We start from the raw sequence: 25,456 nt of genomic DNA on the forward strand, positions 1-25,456 counted from the left end.
TGTCAGAGAGACTAAGCGGAACACATTGACTGTATACAAAGTTTATGTACGGTCTATATAGGTTTATACACTATATACTGTGTATATGGTTGATATACAGCTTGTGGAGCAATGTGTTGACCTTCATAAACCAAAAGCTGCCCACGATAATATACCTGTCTGAAGGGATTGATAAATAAAGCTCAACAAAAAACAACGCCTAAACTAAAAGCGATATTGTTCATATAAACATAATTTATTTTAATTTATTAAGCACCTTTTGATATTGATTAATCTTCTCTTATTCCTGTGTGCAGCTTTTATTTTGGGAACAATTTAAAAATGTTAACCACCTAAAGTTCACTCATGAAAATTTGTGGCATTATGGAAGTTTTCATTAATCAACATTTACCTTAAAGCCAGTGACCATGGTTCAGATTCAAGCAGCTTTACTGCACCCAACCATGACACACATTATCTCAAGGTTCTTCACAGAGTAAGGCCAAGACCTCAGATCGTTATAGAGAAACCCTGTTTTCACCGTGAACAAGCACGTGGCCACAGTGGAGATTAAACCTCAAATAGAACCAGACTCAGGGTGGGTGGATAAATCCTCATCAATGTCACTCAGAATTTATATTTGTGTTAACCTGCAGCGCCATTTCAAAGTATGTCAAAGATAAATTCTCTCAAATATTAGTTCACAGGTGCACTGGCCCGACTTCCAACTGACGGCAGTGGAATTTTGTAAAAGAGGACAGTTATTCTACATGTATATGGTGTTTAAATGTCTCTTTTCCACATGAAACCTGAGGAAATGAATGATGGCTGAATTCAATCACGTACACATACATAGCAAGTGCTTCTCCAGATATCAGGCATGTGTACATGTGAAAACAACTGTGCACCATTTAATCAGAAGACTTTCCCCCCACTGTTGATCTTTCTTCCTTGTGCTTGGCCACATGAACAGAGTGAGAGTCCTCTCGTTTAAACAGCTCTGACTGAAACCCCTCCTCCCTTTCTTTAACCCTTTGTGTGTATGTGCTTTAGTGTTTAGGTTTCACTTCTCAACAAAGCTCTATACAAAGTTAACAGAATACCTTTTGAACAGGATCTATAGTGTTAATATATACAGTGTAAACAGAATATATTTAATGTAAACAAAAATATACACACCCAAATGTAAATCTAAACATATATATATGCATGTAAATGTATATAGAATATATGCAGTGTAAACAGACTATATAAAGTGTAAATAGAATATATACAGTTTTAATGCAGTGTAAACTGAGTATGCACAGTGTAAACTTAATATAAACAGAATATATTCAGTATAGAGAGAATATATACAGTGGAAACAGAATGTTAACCGAATACATACAGATTATTCACAGTGTAAACAGTGTGTAAACAGAATATATACAGATTTCTAAACAGTGGAAACGCAATACAGTGTAAACAGAATGTAACGAATATATGCAGTGTAAACTTAATGTAACCACAATATATACTGTGCAAACAGAATGTAAACATGATATATGCAGTATAAACTTAATATTACCAGATTATACACACTGTAAACAGAATATATGCAGTGTAAACATAATGTAAACAGAATGTAAACACAATATACACAGTGCACATTTAATATATACAGATTATACACACTGTAAACTTGATGTTAACAGATACAGAGTAAACAGAATATATGCACTGTAAACTTAATATAAACAGACTGTATACAGTGTAAACTTAAGGTAAACAGACTATACACAGTGTACACTTGATGTAAACATAATATACACAGTATAAACTTGATGTTAACAGAATGTACACAGTGTAAACCATACAGATTATACACAGTGTAAACTTGATGTAAACAGAATATACACAGCATAAACCTGATGTTAACAGAATGTACACAGTGTAAACTTAATATATAGGATTGTACACAGTGTAAACTTAATGTAAACATAAATAACACAGTGTAAACTTGATGTAAACAGAATATACACAGCATAAACCTGATGTTAATAGAATGTACACAGTGTAAACCTAATATATACAGATTATACACAGTGTAAACTTAATGTAAACATAATATACACAGTGTAATCTTGATATAAACATATTATACACAGTGTAAACCTGATATAAACATAATAAACACAGTGTAAACCTGATGTCAACAGAATGTACACAGTGTAAACTTAATATATAGGATTGTACACAGTGTAAACTTAATGTAAACATAAATAACACAGTGTAAACTTGATATAAACATAATATACACAGTGTACACTTGATGTTAACATAATATCCACAGTGTAAACCTAATATTACCAGATTATACACAGTGTAAACTTGATGTCACACATTACATGTTATGGGATAAGCTTTATTTCCAGTACAAACCCAGTGTGGAAACCAGTAAAGTGTGTATAACTGTATCATAACACACACACACACTCTCACAGGATCGATCCCCCCCCCCCTCAGATTAACAATGATTGACACTCTCTGCGGACCAATCGCAGGGAGGAGCTCCAGCCGCCCGCCCCGCCCCCTCCCCCCGGGCTCGCAGTGCGCATGCGCGGCTCAGCTGTTTCGGCCTGTTCCGCGGCCGCTCGGTCATCTCCGCCTCTTTGTTTTACCCACAGTGGATCTAACCGGGACCCAGCGCGACTTCCAGCGGACCCGGCTGCTCCCGAACAGGTCAGTGGGGACGACCGGACCCGGGCCCGTTTCCGGACTCGAACCGGGCCCGGTTTACGGTCCCAGTTCGAGTCCACCCCCCCTCACCCTCCCCCTCTTCCCCCCTCCTCCTGCTGCTGCTGCTGCTGCCTGCTCCCAGTGTCTTTCCGCTGGCTGCTACTGGGGGCATGCTACACTGGTGTGTGTGTGTGTGTGTGTGTGTGTATGGTGGCGCCGGGGCCCAGTTGCACACACACCGGGGATGGGGGGGGGTTGTTCTCACTGGGTGGTGGTGGGGGAGGAGAGAGAGAGGGGGGGTGCACCGTTGGTCCGGAGCTAGCCGGGGCTAGCTGCCGCTGCTCCGGGGAGACGAGGCTCCTCCAACCGCCTCCTCCTCTGTTGTCTCGTCATGTTTGAATGCTGGCTGTTCCGCCGTGTCTCCTGTCCCCCCATCGAGCTGGAATGCTCTTGAGGCTGGGGTGGTGGTGGGGGGGAGGAGGAGGAGCAGGGGACAGCTCGTGCTCCTCCACCATGAGATCCGGGCTGACCTCCTGCACCTCCTCCTGCACCTCCTGCAGGGCAAAGTTAGGGCTCGGGTCCACATGAGGCTTCAGCAAAGTTGGTGCATTTGTGCTGCACTGTGTGTGCCTCTGTGTGTGTGTGTGTGTGTGTGACATTGTGTAGAAGAAGGGGTGAGGGGGGGACATGCAGAGAGAGAGCAGCCAACAAGTCTGTGCAGTTATTCAGTAGGTGGAGGAGGAGGATGCAGCTGAGATATCATCTGCACATGGAGCAACACGCTCCTGGGCGGTGATGAAATTCACATTCAGGGGTTTCCTCAACTTTTGTTGTATTTACACCATCTTCCTCCTCCTCCTCCTCCACCTCCTCCTCCACCTCCTCCTCCTCCTCCTTCTCCTCCTGCTCCTCCAGGGACAGTGCAATCTGCAGGGAGCATGGTGGAGGTGAGCTGCAGGTCAGGAGATGGAGGTGTCTAGAAGCAGCTCCTCTCAAGGTGCTTGATAAAGTGACTCGAGCTCTTTCTCCAACAAACATCTGTGTCTTGTTAAATCACGTTCGGCTGGAATCGACTCCTCCAAGTCTCGCTCCAGTTGTGAAATGTTTTTACTTATTGTTTGCAGCTCGACACAAAAAGCTGATTTCACGTTAATTTGAAAAGTTCCTCTGAGTATTGAATCTGTGCCGGCTTGGTTCGGAGACTTTGTGAGACGTTGGACAAAGTCTTGGTTCAACGTGAAGCTCTCACAAGTTGTGTTACCTTGTGTGGAATCTCCAGCACTCGAACACTGAGGGTTTGACTTTTAGGTTAAGTAAGAGATTAATATTTGCGTGAGGGTGGATTTTTAAATGAGGAAGACCAAAAACTAAAGTTTATTTGTCTTAAAATGTCATTATTCAGTTAAAGTTTCTCCAAACAAATGTAAAAACTCATTTGGTTTTTCCTAGTTCACCTGAAAACCTGCATTGGAAATCTTCTTGTTCCTTTTAAGAGAACAAGGTATTTTAGTTCTTCATAAGATGTCGAGTTTTGATTTATGGTTAAACTTTACATATCCTTAAATCATCACCGACTCGTAACCTTGATTTGACTTTTCACCGACACGTAGCTCAGCTGAAACCGACACGACCGGGCGTCTCTTGCTCTGCAGATCATTAAACCCGTGTCTGCATACACTCTGAACCACAGACATTTATACTTAGTCTAATTGGTGCATGGAAACCAACGACCATAAATCAGATCGGTATTGACTTCAAGCTATGGCTGTTACCGCGCTGACATTAAAGCTGCCCTCCACCACGTGAATATTTGAACCTGTATAACCTGCGTCCTTCTAATGAATGGCTTTGTTATTATGATGGTGAACACACACACACACACGCACACAGGCACACACCGGGGAAGTGTTTCCTCTGCTCCTTTGAGCTTCAGTTGCCTCAAATCCCCACGCCGCTGCTGCAGCTGAACTGCACCGGTGGCGTGCTCGTGCCTCCGCCGCCGAGCCGCTCTCTGATGCTCTATCCCACCAGAGAGGAATGAGATCTGACAATCGGCGAGTCCTGGTTTCTGCTTTTCACTGAGACCAGAATCTAAATCTCTAGAGCCTCAGCCAGACGCCAGTGAAACCGTAGTTTTACCAAATGATGTCAGCTTCCGTTGCGGTGAAACTGAACCTCATGGTTTCTCGGTTCCACCAGAACACCCCCACTGTCCCGACTGATGGTTCCTGACCAGCTGACTCGTGCTCGTGTCGCACCTCAGAGGTCACACACGGTATGACCGTTGCATAAGAGTCCACATGCCCTCCAAGCATCAGCTTTCACGTCAGGTATCTGCTTATTTACCGCAGTTATAGCCGGATTTCTCTAACAACCGGGCCTGTGCATGGTCTGATACGTGTTGGTTGGCACCGCAGGACGGGCGAGCAGGATATTTGGCCTCCTGAAGAAACCAGCGCCAGATGAACCAGATGAGGCATTTCTCTCTTTTTTTTTTTTCAGACAGGAAATCGTCTGAGTCAACTTCCTATATGAGATGCCACAGCTTCCAGTTCAAGCTGCAGCTCAGAGGAGCACTGGTCTCACTTTCTCCTCCTCATCACAGACTCCTCACACATTTGTTGAGATTCTGCAGAAATAAACGATGATATCAACCAGGACAGTGTGGTTTCTCTCATCTTTAGAATAATGCTATCAAAAGCTGAGCCTCGTGATTTATTTGCCAGATTATTTAAACGTGCTCTATTTCAATGTTGTTTTGCTGAATTCAGTGAATTGGCCACAGAACTTTTCTGTTCTCCTGAACTTCTCTTCTGCAGCATTTAGTCCAATGAGCAGTGAAACTATTAACTGGAGCAAGGGGTAATGATTTCTCCAATGAAGACTTAATAGGAAAGACGAACTAATCAAAGCAGAATTAAGAGCACAGAACAAACAAGAAAACTCTGGTGTGGAACCAAGTGTATTGAAACTCTTAGAAGCACAATTTAAAAGGTTTGATCAACAAAATTGATTTATTCATCTGAGCTGGAATTGAGACTCTGGGACGTAAATATCCTTCACTGACGGAAAGGGTAACACGGAGGTATATATTTGACTTTTCAGCAGTGCAGTGAAAACCATCTTAAGCCTGAATATACAAGTCAATAAAGCTGCATTTAGACCAGAGGACAAACGGATACACATGGAATAGCTGTAGATGAATGTCCGTCTGTCAGGTGGCTCTGCTCTGGCTGCTCTGACTCTGATAAGATTCACGGCCAATTGCGTCTGTTCTGTGTCAACATCTCGGAGAACTGGTTGTCAACAGGTTGTGTGAATCTAAACGGTCGGACCTGCCTTTGTGTCAACATTACAAACACCCACTGACAGATACTGAGCTGGATTCAGGTGGAGAAAAAACACCAGGAGACAATCTGCGTGTGTGTGTTTCCAAATCTGGGTTTGAATTAAATCTGTGGATGACGCCATCGCTCACATTGATCTGTGTTTCTAACTGAGTAACTCTTATATTGTGAGCTTGTTTGTTGTGTTGTGCGTCGGCAGGTTCGTGAAGGAGCTGTGCATCTCCCAGACTCACTCGTTAGCTGAGGCAATTAAATGAGGACAGGAAGACGGTGCACTTAAAGTGAACGGATGCTGGAAGCTGCCCTGGAGGGGGTTTCTCTTTTAGAGCTTTCATGTGATGAAACCTTTTTCCTGCCGGCCGGGTCCGAGGTGTTCAGTTGCTGCTGATGTCTCTGAAGCTGTTCCTCTGCTTTCTCCACTGTACAAGCTACACATGTTGTGGATTTGACTTGACAGATCACTCTCAGCCCTGTGGCATGAAGAACTGAACCAAGCAGCCAACATTTAGATTAATTAATGACAGAAAATGTAGATATTTGCTGGTTTTCTTGATGTTCTATGATATTGAACCATAAATCTGTGGGTTTTGAATTCATGATCAGACCCGACAAGTAGTGGGAATAAGTCAGTTTGGGCTTTGACAGTTTGATCAGGTTAGTTTCAGTTGGTTTAGATTAGAAGTTTGTAGAGTTAAAGGTTAAGATACTTTAGTCTTCATCCAGAAATGATATATTCTGGATATATGGATCATTATTTCACCCACAGCTGTTTCTCTGCTTCCTTTCAGCTCTGGGATTTAAGAGCCAAGTAAAGCAGGAAGTCTCCAAAACTGAGTTATATCACATCCAAGGCCTTTAACATTATTATTTAATTATTTATGTCTCAACCTATCCTCATGCTTCAGGAGTTCCTCAAGTTTTAAACATGCGTTAGCTCTTCAAATAATCATCAATTTCATTGTCTATTAATCTTCTTATTGTTTTCTTGGTGAATTAATGAGTTGTTTTGTCTATAAAATGTCCAAAGGTGAATAATAAGTGATTTTCAGTTAAGTTTCTGAGGTCACACAAGTTATTTAACTGACTTTTACTTTGTTTTACATTCTTGGTTTGTTCCGTCATCCAGGAGCTGACTTAATTATAAGACTTACTCATGAAAACAATGTGCTTTTTCATATATTTAGTTTGAACAGTGTAGGAGCTCGTTGCCCACTCAGCTTCCTGTTGAATGATGTTCGCTGGCATGAAATAAAGATTTGTGAGGGAGAAGTCTAAGTGACTTTAAAGATTTCCTTTGTGTTTCACCCACACGCCTCCACTATCATCTGGTGATTACTCGTAGTCTGTCGTCTCGAGCCCAACGGTAGTGTCGGTGGACAGAGCCTTGAAAGAACCAGACAGACAATATAACAGCTCAGCTGGTATTTATTGGTCCGTCAGCCGTTTGATAAACGTGATCGGGGGTCAGCAGGGGTCTCTGCTCTGTATCACAGTCGTATCGGAGAGCTGCTCGAGTGACGGCCCTGTTTAGCTGCTCTGTCGGGTTTAACAAGCCCAGAATATATACCGTGTAAACAGAATGTAAACATGATATATGCAATATAAACTAAATATAACCAGAATGTGCACACTGTAAACAGAATATATGCAGTGTAAACAGAATGTAAACATGATATATGGAGTATAAACTTAATATAACCAGATTATACACAATGTAAACAGAATATATGCAGTGTAAACAGAATGTCAACAGAATATACACAGTGCAAATTTAATATATACAGATTATACACAGTGTAAACTTGATGTTAACAGAATATATACAGAGTAAACATAATATATGCACTGTAAACTTAATGTAAACAGACTGTACACAGTGTAAACTTTATGTAAACAGACTATACACAGCATAAACCTGATGTAAACAGAATGTACACAGTGTAAACCATACAGATTATACACAGTGTAAACTTAATGTAAACATAATATACACAGTGTAAACTTGATGTAAACAGAATATACACAGCATAAACCTGATGTTAACAGAAATTTATACTCCATATATCATGTTTACATTCTGTTTACACTGCATATATTCTGTTTACAGTCTGCACATTCTGGTTATATTCAGTTTATATTGCATATATCATGTTTACATTCTGTTTACACGGTATATATTCTGGGCTTGTTTCAAACCGAGCCCAGAAAGGCTTCGGAGATGAACGTCGCTCAACCAAATGAGGAAATGATTACCTGCTCGCCTCGTTCCTCAGCCCGGCTCGTCCTGTAAATGGGTAATAACTGTCATCTCCGGGTCTCACCCTGTCGCCGCCTGTGGCCGCGAGCCCACAGTTTGTGGTTTCGAACTGGAAGAGCAAGACAGCACTACGCTGCTCTGAGGCTGTTAACCAGCAAACCCACGTAATGGCTCATTGCATCCTCCCAGTGGAAGCTGGCCTCGGCCCCACCGCACAATAAATGCTGCATTTGAGTTTTTTATTTTTCATTTAGAGGAATATAAACAGGAACTTGTTTTTTTCTTAACACTTGTTTAGTCTGAAATGTGTCTGATGGACACGGAGCTGTTGGAAAAGCAGTAATTCTTAATTCCTTGGTATAGTAATGGCAGCGTGGTGACAGATGAGGATTTATCATCGTTGGGCTTTTATCCAGTGAAGAGGGTTTAGTGTTAAGTTGATTAAGAGATTGGTTGATCAGTGAGAAAATGAGCTGACAACTGTTCTGTCGTTTAAATCTCTACTTCATTATACGACACGGTTGGATGGAACATGCATGGACCCAGGATTTATTTTCTTTATCAGAGACATTTCTACAGAGAATAATTCATGAATCTTGAAGAAGTAATTCAGGCACATTTAGGTGTTTGATTTCTATGATTGTGTGCAATTTGGTGCAGTTCCAAATATAAAACAAGCATATTGAAGACACCATATTAACAGGGTCTGTTCATTTGCTCTAACCAGAGGATTAATCGATGCTGAACATAGTGTCAGCCCTGTTTGCCACTGTGACCATTTAAAGTGACCTCTGATGCCCTCTCTGTCGGAGCTGATCTCACTGTATAAGCTCCCACCGGCGACCCTAAATGCCCCCCCCCCCGCCCCTCAGGGTCTCATGCCGTCATTACCCCCAAGGTCAGGAGGCTAAGAGCTTTAGAAGAGGGCCACTTTGACCTGAGGGGGTTTTCCTCCGAGCGTGTGTTGCTGTGCTTTTTAGCAAAGTGACGGTGACTCAAATGTAATTAAGGGCTTCTTTCGTTTTGCTATCATATAACAGTAAACCTAATTTCTTTGGGGTTTTCACGTTCTGTTTTTTTAAGGATAATCAGGAAGTTCATCAGTAATGAAAATCACAATTTCTACTTTTCTTCTATGTTTAATAATCTTTAAAGATTATTAATAACTTGATTGATTTAACATTTAATGTTTAAATGTCCTGTTATCTTTATCGTGAGCTGCCATAAGATTCTACTTTGAAATTAATGTTGCAGTGTCAGCAAATGAAATGAAGCCTTATCTTAAAAACAGAAAATACTGTATGAAGAGTCGGCGACTAAAAGGGTCAAAGGTCACAGATGGAAGTTTTTGAATACATGATTTTGTACTTTAATTATCTCGTCTCACAAAGAACATGAACCTGCCTGACCTGCTGCTGTTAATGGCTTTAAGTAAAACAAGCGTTGGAGCTGCTAAGTTCTAAATAGTTGCTGTTATACTGTGTAAGTAAGGAAGTGGAGAGAGGTGTTGAAGGAACTGCTTGCTCAGCAAACCCTCCTTGCATAAACAAATGTTTTAAATACCATATCACTGGTAATTTGTCCTGGTATTGTCATAGGACAAATGAAGGATTCCTGTGAGGGCGTTTCTGACAGCTAAAAGCATTGTGACGCTGAAGAGTTTGCCTCCAGTTATTCATTTACTGCAAGTTAATTTAAAAGTGTACTTACATTTTTTAGAATGACATTTGAATTGGTTTTGAAGTAAAGCTCCAAATCAAAATAACCTGCAGCCACTTTAGCTGTGGTGTAACTCCTCTCAGCAGCTATCACAACATCACACTTGGCTTCACAGTATAATAGATTAACCTGTAAACATTTCAGATTAGCATCCGGCATTAAATCATAAAGTTGAGGCCTTTTAAAAACTGTAAAATAAGATGAAGTCTTTTGGTCCCAATCGTGTTTTTATGCAGATTCTTTTGAGCATGAAGAGAGTGAAGAGCTGTGAACCTCATTCGTCTCAGAAAGAGAACGACTTGTAAAAATCAAACCTGTGGGAGAGGCGGTTATAAATCTCCCATTAAAGAACAGTTTGGAGTCACGCTGCTAATATTGTCTTTTACTTGATATGTGACGTTGTGTGAGTCCTGAGATTCAACTCCTGAAGATCAGGGTCAGATTTACAGAAGAGATCTTGCTGTGCCTCTGTTAGAGGAACTTTAATGGGTTAGGGTGTGTGCACTTAACATTAATGGGACCAGTTTGTCAGAGTTCAGCCCCAGACCAGTGGAAGCACAAACTACTCAACTGATCTCAGACAAGGTTTCCAGACTGAGAGATTATATCAAATGTTATAGGAAATTCAGCACCTCAGTTTAACAGGTTCTCAAAAAACATCCTTCCACCAAGTTTCATGGAAATCCATCCAGTTTTTTTTATGTAATCTTAAAGGGGTGAAATCACATGACCTTCTCGGAGGAAAGAAACAAAAAGCATCATATGTCTCCTTTCAAACATATATCATAGAATAGTACTTGCATTAACCCTCATATGGGTAATACCAGTACTTTATATGAAATGTAACTTGGGTTGGAAATAATTTGTTCACCCTTTGAAGTAGCTGCAGCATCCATGTCTTCATCTGCCAAAATATCTCATCAAACAAGAAGCGTCCTGGAGCAGAAACAAGGCCGGTTGGTTTCCCTCCAACGTGACAACAACCTGGTGAAACTCCGGCTGGAGCCAGGATCCAGCCCCATGCGGCCGGCTGCTGTTCGTCCCACCGACGACTCTCTGGCGGTGGAGGAGGAGCGCTGCTTTGCATCTGGACGCCACGCCGCCAAGATTACACTGTTGCACCGAAGCCTTGCTCATGGGCGTGAGTCGCGAGCAGAACAGAGAGATTTGTTACGAGGGAACAACAGACGCCTTTTATTTAATCCCCTCATCACAAACAGCTGTGTGGAGGTCGATGATGGAGTTGACTCGGGTTCATTTGATATTCGAGACACTTTTTAGTTACTGCTCTCAGCTGCACTCTGCCGTGCCAAAACAAATACTGGATCGCAACGCAGGGAATTCATATTTTCTCCTTATTTTTCTATCATAATATAATAATTAGAAGTATTTGTGTTATCTATCTAACTGCCTTAATGTCACTGACAGCCTGTTATCATCTTGTACTTTGTAGAAGAGGGTCTGAGAGTGTCATTCAATAATTTGATAGTTAATAATTCCATCTTTCTACAGCTGCTTTGCTTGTTGGTGAGTTCTCCGTTTGTGTCCCTGCCCCCCCGGGAGCTGCAGCCAGCCGTGCTCGTTACATGTATTTAATGACTTAATTAAAGTTGACTGCTTATTGGTATTTGTTAAGTGGGTTGTGTGTGGACGCCAAATTGACCGCTGAGTAATGATGATTCTTTAGGTCTGCTGGTGAAGTTCTCACGCGAGCCAGACAACACGACACAGTGTTTCCTCACAGATGGAACCTGAGAGTGGATTCTACCGGAGGTGGACCTGAATCCGTCTTTACCCACAGCAGCTTCTGTCAGTCGAGTTCAGGAGAGTTTGATCCGTGTTTGCAGTCAGGGAATCGCTGCAGCTGAAAGGTGTGGTCGCTCAGCCCCCCCGCTGTTAGCTCTGAGCTCAACAGAGCTGTGAATCAACACGTTGACCTTTTTAAAAACTTCAGACCAGGACACTTGATAATCGTCCTTATCCGTGTGAGGAAATGTCTTAATTGGTTCTGTCTTCACCTTTTGATGTTGATTTAGTCTTCAGCAGGATGATAGGCGCCGTTTAATTTGTTCTTCAAAAGGACAAAATGCATTTTTATGTTTCCACTGACAACAGTCCTTTGTTAGGGATGAACTGAAGAGGATCCGTGTCAGAGCGAGAGCAGAGAATTCAAAGAAAACAAATTGACGGTGATATCTTTGCAGGAACATCTGACAGATTTGCATCAGTAAATCATGTTTTGCAACTGCCAACCTTTGGTTTTGGTCTCCAGCAGCTCAGTGTCTGGCACTTTAACGTCTAAATGCTCGGCTGTCGCAGCAGCCTGCCTCTGTCGGCCGTGTCTGTAGGCAGAGCAGGTACACTGGCTTTATTGGAAACGGCCGCCTGCAGCTGGAGAAGATGCAGTGAGTGAGTGGAGCTGCGGCTGATGAGCTGCATGATGCAAAACGGAGGGATTCTCTATGCATTTGTCACGATGACGTTCAGACAGACACTGAGGAGGATAAACAGAAGCTATCCGGAGGGGCTGTACATGTGAATGCAAAATGTCTGAGTCGGTTGCTGCAGAGATTTTCTGGATTTTCTTCTGCATAATGTGAGTGAGTCCATGTGAAAGTAGCCGCCAGCAGCAGATTGTCTGGTGGATTCACCTGAAGCCAGCTGGTGATGATTCTAACTGAAAAAACAAAACCAATACAACTATCTCAGGATGAAAAAGAGGAGACACTGAAGACACTGTGGAAGATGTTGACTTGGAAAGACGTGACTAGAGAGATTTTGGTGATACAGGCTAGAGTCGATGTGCTATAAACATAAACACCTGATCTCTGCAGCAGATCTCATACGTTCGGTTCTGGAGATTTTTCTGTTGTTGTGAACTCGTCCGACTGGTGAATTTATTCCACAGTTGTATTCTTGACACCTGGAGAGAGTCCGGTTCCCATCGTGCAGACATTTCCCGGAGCTCATGTCTGAAAACGGCAGTGGACTAGTGGCAGAAACTTGGACTATGGGCAGAAAAGGTCTCTGGTTCGTCTCTGGTTCGACTCCACGGAGAAACAACAAAAAGACGAACCTGGATTGATCTGTCCAAAAATCCAAGAGGATTCTCCCTACCCTGTCTAGTGCCCCTGAGCAAGGCACCTTACTCCCCCAACATCTGCCACGGGCGCCATACATGGCTGCCCACTGCTGTGTTTCCTGCACCAGATGGGTTAAAAGCAGAGGTTAAATTTCCCTCCTTGCATGAGTGTGCTTGTGCATGTCTGTGCATGTGTTTGGGATAAATAAATGTATAAATGTATCTTAATCTTATACAGTCACGTGACCCATAGTTTGTATGTAACCATCAATAAATGCAGCTTTAACTGGAAACGATAAGAAAACCTGAAGCACATTATTAACGGAAAAAGATTCAATGATCACTAACAAGCACAAGGAAACAGACAAGACGACCTCGTCTGTAAATTTAAATCTGAATTCATTGAAGTATCCTGGACGAGGCCGATGTAATTAATAAGACGATGTGTGTTCCAGCAGACGGAGAGAAAGAAGGTCAGAGACACGTCAGCGCGTTTGAACAGATTTCTGCAGAGCCTCATTTTGCAGATTCTCTTTTGTCTCTGAGCCGTCGGGGCAGCCAGTGAGTCCCGAGCCTGTTTACTCTTTGATATCCTCTCCTCTGTGTGAGGCTTTGTTTGTGTGTCTGTCTGCACAGTAGGACACACAGCACGCTCCATCTCAGCGCCTGATAACTTTAAGGAGCTGGATAACAATCCCATTTGGCCGCGCTCCTTGCATGTATCACTTAGTGGGAACATTTACCCAAAGCTCCTTAAGAATGTCATGTGCGAGTGTGTGAGTTTTTTGTGTTGGTGGCTCCGATGGGAATCTCCCACTAATGGGAAACCACTAACTCATACAGTGTTAGTGCACTAATCTGCCCAGTTTCCCCTCCAGGATCAATTTGGCTCATCCTCTTTTTTTTGGAGCCACACATGAGTCCGACTGATGTTCGAGATAAAAGCCACCAGCAGCGTTTCACACAAATGGTTTTCATCCGACTTCGAGTGGCTCAATAAACGCTCTGAATGGGCTTTGAACAGGTTTTAATCTCTGGCTGTAGTAACTGATATTTCAGATCAGATCCTTAAAGTAAACTCCAGGTTCTCTCCTTCACAGATGAAAACATAGACAACATGGCTGCTGTGTGACCTTGAGCTTTTGACATGATCACGAGTCTGAGTCGAAGCAGAGGTTTTATTTTCATCTCTCTCCTTTGTTTGTTGTTTGTTGTTGTTGTTTCCAGCAAGATGACTCACAAAATAATGAACACCTCACACTTCCTTAAAACTTGGTGGAAGGATGGAACTTGGATATTTTAGGATTTTCCTTTATCAAATTCTTTAAGATTGTGAGATAGGAGATTTATTTGCATTTTCAACAATTTTCCACAGGGAAGGATTCATGAATCCTAATTATAAAAAACTGGTATCTTTAGGGAACAGCTCTGTATGAATATGTGCAACCTGTTGCAGCCTGATTGAATTTAAGGGAACTGGAGGTATGTGCTAGACTGGGGGATTCATAAATCCATGTAGGTGCATCTGACAGGCACAAAATGAAGGTTTCTATAAATCTGCTCCTGATCTGAGGAGTCCTCTCACACACTAATTCAGTGATCACCAATATGTGGTTGTAAAATGTCCGTCCTCGGAGAAAGATCCTCACATGTGGCTCTCTGAGGTTTCTATGTTTCTTTCCCCTGTTAAAGGGAGTTATTGGTAGTTTCACTCTTGTTTACGGTTAATAACTGATGAAGTCACACCTTGTTAAGCCCTATGACACAAACTGATATGTGAATATGGGCTATAATAATATACTCTGATTGATTTATTGTCCCAAGTGCAGGGACTGTATGTGTTTTAGCTCAAGGCCTTGCTTCTGTTTTTTTCCAAATAAAGTTTTGCTTATAAAACATCAGTATAGTGAAATAGTGGCAAACCAACATGTTCTGACCAACAGTCCCGAACCCAAAGATACTGAGTTCATGACTGGAACAAAGATGAAATGCTCTGTGTGTGCACTATATGTGGTTCTCTCTGCAGAATGCTTTGTGCCAAACCATGGACTCCTGTTCTCTTATATATATAATATCACTGATATCTAAGCCAACTGCTCTTGAAGTGGGTCAGATTGTGACTGAAAAGCAGAGTATGCTGTTTTTCTAATTGGATATTTAATTAATTGCATTTGGAAGTTCTCTGTCTGTTTGAAAACAATAAGGGAAAGTGGAATTCACAGACCAGCTGTTGGTCACTGCAGAAGTCTGTGAGTGTTCAGTAGCGAAGTGAGGAATGTCCAGTATGTCTCCTGCAGTGGAGAACAGCCTCCGTGCTGTAACACTAGCAGGTGAAAGCCATCGTAATCCAAAATGCTGCAGAGGCTCAGCGCACGTGAAATGAAACAGACTTTGGACCGAGTTATTTTCTTGACCCAGTTTCCAATCTACTAACATTCTCCTGGTGATGAGACGTAAACACACTTGACTGTAAAACTGATTTATTTAGTCGTGTAATCCAAAATGCAACCAAACACGACTGTTTATGTGAAGATTACCTGTGAATATGTTACGGTCTCAGGGATTCGATTTAAAAATCATACAGGATAACAACTGCACTTCGATAACAAGCTAAGTTCAACCAGATACATATTTGTCAGTTACCTTTTACAGATAATCTCAATAAAGTCGATGGATAAATTGATAATCTTGGCTCTTAACATTTACTCCTGTGAGAATCAAGCCTGTTGAGCTTCCCTCATTCTGCTCTAGTGAACATTCTCTCTCTCCGTCTTCTTTCTTGGAGAATCGCCCACGTGTCCAACAACGATCCAGATTGATTCTGAGTGGGATTGTTGAGCTTTTGTTTCCCTCTGATGAACAAACAGTTTTTCCTCCTATTCCTGGCAAATTCAAACCGTGTGCATGTGTGGTCGAGTTCCAACTGTTGCCTCGGATTCTGGAGATCGATTTCTGGTGCGTTGGATCAGCGGCGGACTCATGTGGACTACGTGTTTGTCGAGTGTCGTGTGAATCTTGGCGTCTCTTCGCTCGCTGCCTCTGGGAGAAACTTGCTGACACAGAAAAATCAGGGCGCCTCTCTCTGCTCACTCTGATAGCTTGAAGAAGATAAAGAGATAAAGAGAATGGTATCTTTGCTTTGCTACCAGTTTGGTTCCCAATCACGTCAGGAGAGCATTTGGTCATATCTGTTGTCTTTTCGTCCTTGACCTCATCGGATTTGTTCGTCTTTACAATCGATAACTCATCAACTGACTTTACTCTCTATGATTTTGCCCTAAAAAATCCTCCAGATCTCCTCAGAACTTTCCTTTTCCCAGGTTCTGTTCCCTCTGTGCACCCGGTGACCTGCGAGCCTTTTTACACATTAGCTTCAATAACTCAGCTGCCGGCCTCCACAACCTAAACTCAAAGCTCAATTATTCAAGTGTTGCTGCTTCTTGGCAGCGCACGCGGCCTCCCGGCCCCCCCGCAGCCGGCTTCTCTCCGGAGCGCCGCTATTGTCTGACTGATTTCCCCAGGCACCGAATCCTGGCAGCAGGATTGAAGGCCATCAAAGAGAATTAAGAGGAGACAATAAGTGTGTGTGTGTGTGAGAGAGAGAGGGATGGTGGTGGATGTGTGCACGCTTGTATTTAAACTTGGGCAAGAGTGCTTTTCCATCGTTGTGTATTTGGTGTGCATTTGTCGTGTGTGTTTTTGTGTGTGTGTGTGTGTTGAAGTGCAGCCAAAGCTTCCACAACAAGCCCAGGCCTCCCCTGCTGGCTCCGTCCACTGGTGCAGGCCTTCCGTGTCCGTCGCTCCAGCTGGCAGCCGACTTCCACTGAGGCCAAACACTCCAATACCCACAGGCCGGCCAACAGGGAGCTCTTTGTGATGCCAGAGTGTGTGTGTGTGTGTGTTTCTTTCTGTGTGTGTACTTATCAGCTACTGAGACAGTTGTTCAGCTCGTGATTGACTGCAAACGCTGCTAATCTTCAGACTTGGCTGCGTCCGGAGGACTTTTGTGTGTTTGAAGAAACGACCCGGCTGCTTTCAGCAAAACCACTATATCGTAATTTATGCCTCGACCAAAGCAAATTGTCGAGTCTGAATCAATGGTTTCAAGGACAATGTGCAGTGAGTGTGAGGTTCAAATGAGGATTCTTGATTTGCAATATTTGGCTGCATTGATTTTCTGACGGTCAATGCGCAATTGTTTCAGTGCAGTTTTTGCAGGAGTCAACAACAGGTGAATATCAAACACATGGAACAAGCAGTGGTTTGATCTGTTTTCTCAGTGGAGGAACGTTCTGGGTTTCAAATCAAGCCTTTCTGAGCCGAGCTTGCATGTTCTCCCACGGTCAAAAACTATGCAGGTCACGTTAACTGACCTGAAGGTTGTAAAGCAGATTTCAGACTCAAACCTACTGCGCCTCATCTGAAGTACAAAGCAGGAGATCGTCAGAGTCGAAGAACATGACGTTGAACTTTGACCTTGAAATCCCATGTTTTGATTTATATCACGTCATTTGTACTGTCGGCGGTCATCATTAAGGGCTCTTAAATCTCGCTGTCATTCTTTTTGTCTGGCTCCTCTTTTTCATTCTGACATTCAGTTAGTTTTTCTCACTTTTTGAATTGCGTGTTAGAAACGTCCCCGACACGCCCACTCGCTGTGAGCTTTCCTGATATTTTCTTGCTGTGTTTACACATGGGATCAGTCTGCCCTTCTATTAGGAGGCTGGCAGGACTCAGGAACATGTCCAGCCATCAGTGCTGATGTCTGAAGCTGCATGTCAGTGTGAGTGTAGGCGTGAGAGGTTGTTGGTCCAGACCTGACGTTACCATTCACCCCAATATACCCAATTAAGAGTAGACTGCTCTAAGCACGTCAGTTCACACCTGGCATTAGAAAGTGTCTCCACGTGTGTCTTCTGTGATTAGGTCTCACTTCCCTGCTCTTTATGCTAATAAACACATCATGCATGAGACCAAATGATGCTGTTTTTACTCTTGTTTATTTAGTGGATGTGGTTGAGGTCTGAGTGAATCAACGGCTTGCACGTAGCTTCACGATGAAAGAAGATTTGACCCATTTTCATAATGAAACTGCAGCAGGTCATGAGACGTCAGCCGAGGAGATGATGAGTTCACGTTCACGCTGATAAAGGATGTGGTCACACCTCTGAATGTGGGTTGAGAGATCGGAGCTCAAGACACACTGAAGGATGCATTAGGGAGCGATTAACGAGAGCTGTCTACATGTGATCGTATCACTAAGGGTAATAAATAATACCAAGTGTGAACGGCCCCCTGTGACCGTCTAAGGATAAACGATATGTCTTTATACTCTTCATGATTCAGAGCCTCTGATGGTATTGCCTAATGTGTAAGAATGAAGGTAAAAAAGTTTAGAGGATCAAATTCAGGTCAGTGCAGATCACAGCTACACAGACCAGTCGTCAGGTTTGCAGTTTTTTCAGAGTTGCTCTTTGCAAACAGCCTCTTTTTTAAAATCTGACATTTACAAGAACCCAAAGCTGATGCTGTGAAACCTCTGTGTTCACAGCTCTGGCAGGTGAACCACAACCGCTCTAACCTCTTGCACGGTCATAAAAGCGAATGTATTACGCCGGGCCGCCAATTTGAGTATTTCCTCCTGACGCTCTGTCTGTTCCTGATCTCTAAGGATTATGCAGTTGTGTTTGTTGCCTTGATTTGTTGCTGTGAGCAGGATAAAGTTTGTCCGGCACTGAAATGCTGCCAACTGGATGTTGTCGTGTGAATTTGACGTCAAAGGTACCTGGGCACGAGAAATGCATCTTTATCATAAAGCAGGAAGTGTTTTTCTTATTTAAATGAGATCTTGGATTCATTGACAACCTGTCATAGCATCGTAGGCTGGGAACTTCCCCCCCAATTTGCAATTTTGCACTAATTTATATCAAATTGTGCAGCTTTACTGCTGTGAAACCTCATCTGATACCTGCGCTCTCCTCTCGGGGGTCGACCAGGCTGACAAACCTTTCACCCCAACAGCAGGTTCAATTACAACATTTAAAAACCTCCAATTACACCTTCCCTGATATTTCTGCTTTTCCAAGAAGCAGCTGGACTCTGTTAAGAGAGCACTTAAACTGAAATCAGTCCCCGTAATGTTTTTACATGGCAGGCGTTCAACTGATCCATTTACCCAGAGTGACTGTTGCTACAGTTTTATTTCATTAAGCTGTGGACTCGAGCCACGGTCTCTCTTTTTTTTGTTGCCGCGACTTCAGAATAATTGTGTAAAAAGAGATGTTGGGGAATGAATTTAATTTAAGTTAATAATAATTTTCTGGTGTTTTGATCCCACTGATGATATTTAATATACCTTAATATCATTATGTAGAGAACTGTCAGCTCTCACCCTCTCACCCTAACTTCACGTACTAAAGGCTAAAACATCATCCTGTCAAATATTCCCTTGGCTGTCACATGACCGCCTCTCAGTGCGATGTGCAACTCTTTAGTTTCAAGTCTCGTGTTGAATAAATTCCTCTTATTTCTACAGCAGACTTGTGTTATCTGAAGGAATTTCACGGCCTGAAGAGGTAAAAGTCTTTAGGTCTTCACCCCAGTGATCATCTGGTGAGGCTTTTGGGATGTGGGCATCGCTAACTGCAGGTTGTGAATCACCGGGTCAGAGGGCGTCAAACCCACAACCTCCGTAGACGAGAGACGAGAAGAACATCAGATATCAAGTCGCCATGGCAACCTGACGTGCTCTGTCAAGGCAGCGTTGTGTGAAACGTTAGATGTCTCAGAGCCAATATAAAACTTGTTACTGGTCTGGGAGATGAACATTTGAGATTTATTGATAAATGGATTGATGGTGACGCAGGTTAAACAAGTGGCTTGAGAATGATGAGCACTCGTGGGGCTAAAGCATGGAAGAGCTAATGAAGCATGGATGTGGATCAGACTTGACATACGTTTATTATTTGATGATTTGCATTTCCACTACGTTTGGTCTTTAATTTAACTTCCAACGCTGCTATATAGTCTTGACTTGAACTTGTTTAAAGCTGTAGACACCCTGAAGCTAAGACTTTCCAAAAGTCTTTTCACAGAACAGACATGATTGTGTTGTCTCCCCCTGCGGCTCCAAGGAGATTTGATTCATCACATTGTTTCTGTAAATCTTGACAGAATGAGACTCTCTTCTCCACCGGTCGATATCTGTGCTGCTTGAATCCCTCACAACTCGGACCCACGTGCGGGACTCACTCTCCGCTGGGATCAGATATTTGTCTGTGGTTGTAGAACGTGACTGATGGAACCAGAGCGACTGGTTTCTGTAGGTGTTGGGAGTGTGAGCGGTGATGAGTGTGTCTGTGGGTTTGTGGGGCAAACACATGCTGCTCGACTGGTTTCAGTGGGAGGATGATGAGGATCTCTGTGGTGTCATGGTCGTGAATCACTACTGGATGACGAAAAGGCCAGCAGGGTGTGAACAGACCCACAAATCAGAAACTAGTTTTCATTTCCTCTCATTTTCTCACTTTATGTTTCCTTTTGGCTCAGTTAATAGAATTCATATGTGCAGAGGGATGTTTAAATTGTTCTTTCTGTGAAGCTTTAACCAGTATTTTAAGGTTTGGATATATTTCTCTTAGAGCTGAAATAATTGGTCATTTAATTCGTAAATTGTTTAACGTTCACAGAAAGGCTGTGCTGAAATAACAAATCTTTCCAGATATGTTTTTTAAAAGCAATGATAAGAAATAAAGAGCTGAAGAACATCAACACTAAGAAATATCTCACAGGCCTTGATTTGTCTTTTTTTGACGATTCATGATACAAACAAGGTTTGAACAAAATCTGAGACGATGCTGAAACAACCTTATCTGACCTGATTCTATCTGAATGATCCTTATCACCAGCAGCAGCCTGAGAGCTGACCTGACCTGAACTCAGCTAAGAGGTGTGCGTCGGTGTGTTTTATCACATGTGCACGTTCCCTGGAGTGATAACTCTCTAATCATCCAGTGAAAAGAAAGACAGCAGCTATTTTCTGATAAGAAAGTCTGACTCATATTGTGTTCTTTCTTGACACTTCTCCAAATAATTCATTGATCTGCAACCACATCAATGAATACACACGTCACGTGGCACCTGGAATAAGGTCAAAATCCAAATTTAACTGTCATTTTTGATATTTAGCTCATTAAGAGTCGTACTGTTCTCACAAATTAAATTAATGTTGATTGTTGTGGAATGAAAGTTTCAAACAATCACATGTGGGTGTGTGGCAAAAGCGAAAGTGTCTCCTGAGACATTCCACACATGGGAACATGCTTGATGTGAACGTGACCTCAGCTCACCCCTGCAGACGCACACATGTAAACACTGAGGAGCTGCGTGGTCGTCACGTGACCACAACATCTGCGTGAAGCTCATCGGCGCGTGACAGCTCTCTAATGGGCAGCGATACAGCGCGTGTCCTCAGACGCCCCCCCCCCCGCCCGCCACACTTCATCTCTGCAGACTAACTGGGCTGATTTCATGCTCTGATGAGCAGACACAGGCGGGTTGACTTTAAAAGGCAGTGGGTTTTTCACGTGTGTGTTTAGACGGATGAGACGGAGGAGGATGTTCACCTGGCGTCCTCCTCCTCCCTTCATGACTCCTCCTCGAGTGGTCCGACTCCTACAATCACACAGTGACTCACAAGAGCTCCTGGCACAGCTGCTGCGTGGCTGGGAGACAGAAGTACAGTATGTTGCTGTGTGTGAAGGACGGATACAACGCTCGTGAACACTTGTGCAATGTGCGTGCTCGAGTTGTGACTCGTGAGATCCTCGTCTGTGGTTTCCTTTTGGCTCGTCGATCCGTGTGGGTGGAGCGGTGACGTACTGGGATTGAACTCAACTCTTTGTACGATGTTGTCCTTTTAGTTACTCAACACAACCAAACCAAAGTTAAAGCTAGTTTTCGGGAAGTATGATCTTAACTTTCATGTCTTTCTGTCTGAGTTCTCCCGTGTCTGCAGATTGAGGTTCGGTTAATTAGAGCAGGGGTTTTCAAGTGGTTTTGTCCCAGGGACCACCATTCTGACTAGAAAGTAATCCGCGACCCACTGATGTGTCTACGCGCGCCTTGCCTACGTGTATGTGTGTGTGCGTGCGTGCATGTGAATAGAAGGAAGTTTTAACATTTGGTTTTCCATGTTGGTTTTATTTAAAAACCTCAAACAAATCTAGAAAAATCTGTGAGAAAAAAACGAAACAAAAACGGTTGATTTTCAGTGGTTAAGAATTGCAAACAAAACTACGTTGTAGCACTTGCGGGCCCGAGCACCCGCCCGTTGAAGCCTGTTGCGGTCGGGGGAGAGAACGAACGATGACCAAGCGCACGTCTCCGCGTTGGATGCGTTTTCCTCTCTGTGGCAAGGCTAAACGCTTCACATTCCCAGAAGTTGAAGTTGATCTGATGAAAGCCCTATGAGTTTGTCAAAGTACAAATGTGGAAAATGGCCAAAATAGCCATTAAAGTCTAAATGGCGGGCTTCCTGTTTGGTCTAGCATGTCTATCCAGGAAACTTATTTGTTTTTTATGAAAAGACATATTTCCCTATATATTTTTGTAGATGTCGGCCAATCGTAGTGCCGGGGCTGCCGTTTAGGGGGCGCTAGTCAGTTATTTTGCCACGCCCATTCCTTAAAACCATCTGAATGTCTGTGGGTGGGGGATGGCTACACACGTGTAGTTTGAGGGTGATAGACCCATATACAATACAATACAATAGGGCCCCCCACAGCTTGGTGCTTGGGTTCTTTCAAACACATTCATGTCAGTGTAATTATAGATTTCTGTCTTTACAAAGTGAGATCTAAATATGTGTGATAAAGGAAGGTCAGTGTTTGATTGACAGCTGATCTCTGTGCAGAGCAGAAACGTCACCACGATGAACTTTGATCAACAAACATGGAGACAAAAGAAGTTAAAGATTTACACACAGAATCTAAATCACTGCTATTAATGACTCGAGTCTATTTGAGTTTACGGAACTCAGTTGTGGCTTCATACCGATAAACTCCAGGTTAGAGAGGCTGAGTGAATGTGGTCTGGACTCTGTCGAGGAGAGTCATGGTGTCAGAGACTCTGTAGAAGGACAGAACACCTGCACTGTGATCCAGGTACACTCCTACTCTGGAGGACTCAGGACCTGACACTGGAGTGTTGATGCTGTTGTAATAAAAGTTATAACTGTTTCCATCACAATAAAATGATCAAGATTTATCATAGTATCCAAATATACATTCATCTGAGCCTCCTGCTCTGCTGATATTCTTGTATGTGACTGCTACACCAACTTCTCTTCCCCCCCCACCTCCACCTCCCAGTAACAACGTCCAGTCAGACTCTCTCTACTCAGGACCTGAGACCAATGAGTAAATCTGTCTGGGTGATCAGAATAAGACTGATCTTCTCTCACACATGCTACATTTCTGTTTCCATGAGATAATAACAGACGTTTGTTTGCTGTGTTTGGATCCAGTGTAATTTCCTGTGAATATTTTAAGATGTCAGCTTTGGTCTTTGGCTCTGGTTGAGGCAGTAAAACATCCACTTGAGACACAATCTGTAAAATCTGTGTCTCTGTCTCACTCAGAATGTCCTGTAGTCGACCGTTGACCTGTGACACAGCTGCTGTCACGTCCTCAAAGTTCCTCAGAGGACGGATCCTGATGCTGGATGAGTGTGTAGATTCACTGAGTGGTGACAGTGAGGGGTAGTTGTGTAGAAACTGGTTTTGATCCTCTGTGTCTGAGAGCTGCTTCAGTTCATGGTCTTTCCTCTTCAGCTCAGTGATCTCCTGCTCCAGTCTCTCCTGAAGCTCTCTGACTTGACTCAGTTCAGTTTCCTGCTGGGATCTGATCTGCTGCTCCACATCAGAGCTTCTTTTCTCCAGCAGAGGGATCAGCTCAGTGAAGATATCCTCACTGTCCTCCACTGCTTTATCAGCAGAGCCATTGACGTCCTCCTCCTCCTGTTGAAGCAGCTTCACGTCTTTCTCTGTGTCCTGGACTCTCTGCTGGATTGTTTGTCTCCTCAGCCCGAGCTCTCTCTGCCTCTCAGTCCTTTCTGCTGCAGCTGACACTGTGTCGTGGTCTTTATGTTCCTCCACAGAGCAGAGATAACAGATACACTGCTGATCAGTGCGGCAGAACATCGTCATCACCTCGTCGTGACAAGAGCAGATGTTCTCCTGGAGCTTCTCCGAGGGGTCCACCAGCTTGTTCTTCTTAAATAGAGGTGACTGAAGATGAGGCTGGAGGTGTTTTTCACAATAAGAGGCCAAACAAACCAAACAGGACTTGACAGCTTTCAGTTTTTCCCCAGTGCAGACATCACAGGCCACATCTTCAGGTCCAGCAGAGCAGTGATCAGCAGGAGCATCTTGGAGTCCAGTCTTCTTCAGCGCCTCCACTAAATCAGCTAACATCGTGTTTTTCTCCAGGACAGGCCTCGGTGTAAAGGTCTGTCTACACTGAGGGCAGCTGTAGCTTCCTCTCTCCTCCTCTTTGTCCCAGTGGGTGTTAATACAGCTCTTACAGTAGCTGTGTCCACAGCCAGTAGTCACCGGATCCTTCAGTAGATCCACACAGATCCAACAAGAGAACCTTTCTCTGGCCAGGGGATTTTCTTGCTGCTCCATTTCAGATGCTGCCAGAGACTGTTGAACAAATTCACTTCCTCCGAACAGAAACAGATCTCTGCTCCTCCCTCTCTCCTTCACTTCCTCTTTTTACCATGTTTTAACACACCATTGAAAAGAGCACCAGTATGGTCCCTCAGCAGCTGCTGCCTTTATGTCAAACTTTTTAAAGGCAGCTACCTTTAGTGCAGCTGCCTCTTCTGTAGCTGCCTTTAAACAGTGTGACATACTGTTGTATTTTTAGACTTTGATGCGGGCCAATTAAAAGTGGATGGCGGACCGCAGTTGGCCTGCGGGGCCGTATTTTGGACACCCCTGGTCTGGGCCCTGAAAAAGCTTAAAATGGCCACCAAATCCAAAATGTTGGGTTTGGTCTAGCATATGTATCCAAAAGATGTATTTCTTTGTAATGTAAAGACACATGTCCCTATTGATTTTTGTAGATGTAGACCAATCGTAGTGCCTGGGCTGCCCTTTCTTTGTAGATGTCATCAGGCCGGGTCTCTTGTCTTATGTGTCTAGTTTGGACACGATTGAACCAAATATGTCCGAGATACAGAACCTCGTGTTTTGATGGCGTTTAATCAAACTTTGACGCCACAGTCACATGGTGATCTCTAAATCAGTTTTTATCTCCATCTTGTTGTGATGACACTCATCTAAATTTG

At 43.2% G+C, this 25,456-nt stretch overlaps 1 protein-coding gene across 1 annotated transcript in view; it reads left to right on the forward strand.

Moving 5' to 3' along the window:
- Positions 1-2,601: 2,601 nt before the first annotated feature.
- Positions 2,602-25,456, forward strand: part of LOC133011940 (polycomb group RING finger protein 3) — a 46,640-nt gene continuing 23,785 nt past the window's right edge. The window contains exon 1 of the mRNA XM_061079880.1: positions 2,602-2,700. The gene's annotated coding sequence lies outside the window, so the exon portion shown is untranslated. The remainder of the gene's footprint in view (positions 2,701-25,456) is intronic.

This window comes from Limanda limanda, chromosome 10, assembly GCF_963576545.1.
Source record: "Limanda limanda chromosome 10, fLimLim1.1, whole genome shotgun sequence".
Classification (NCBI taxonomy): Eukaryota; Metazoa; Chordata; class Actinopteri; order Pleuronectiformes; family Pleuronectidae; genus Limanda; species Limanda limanda.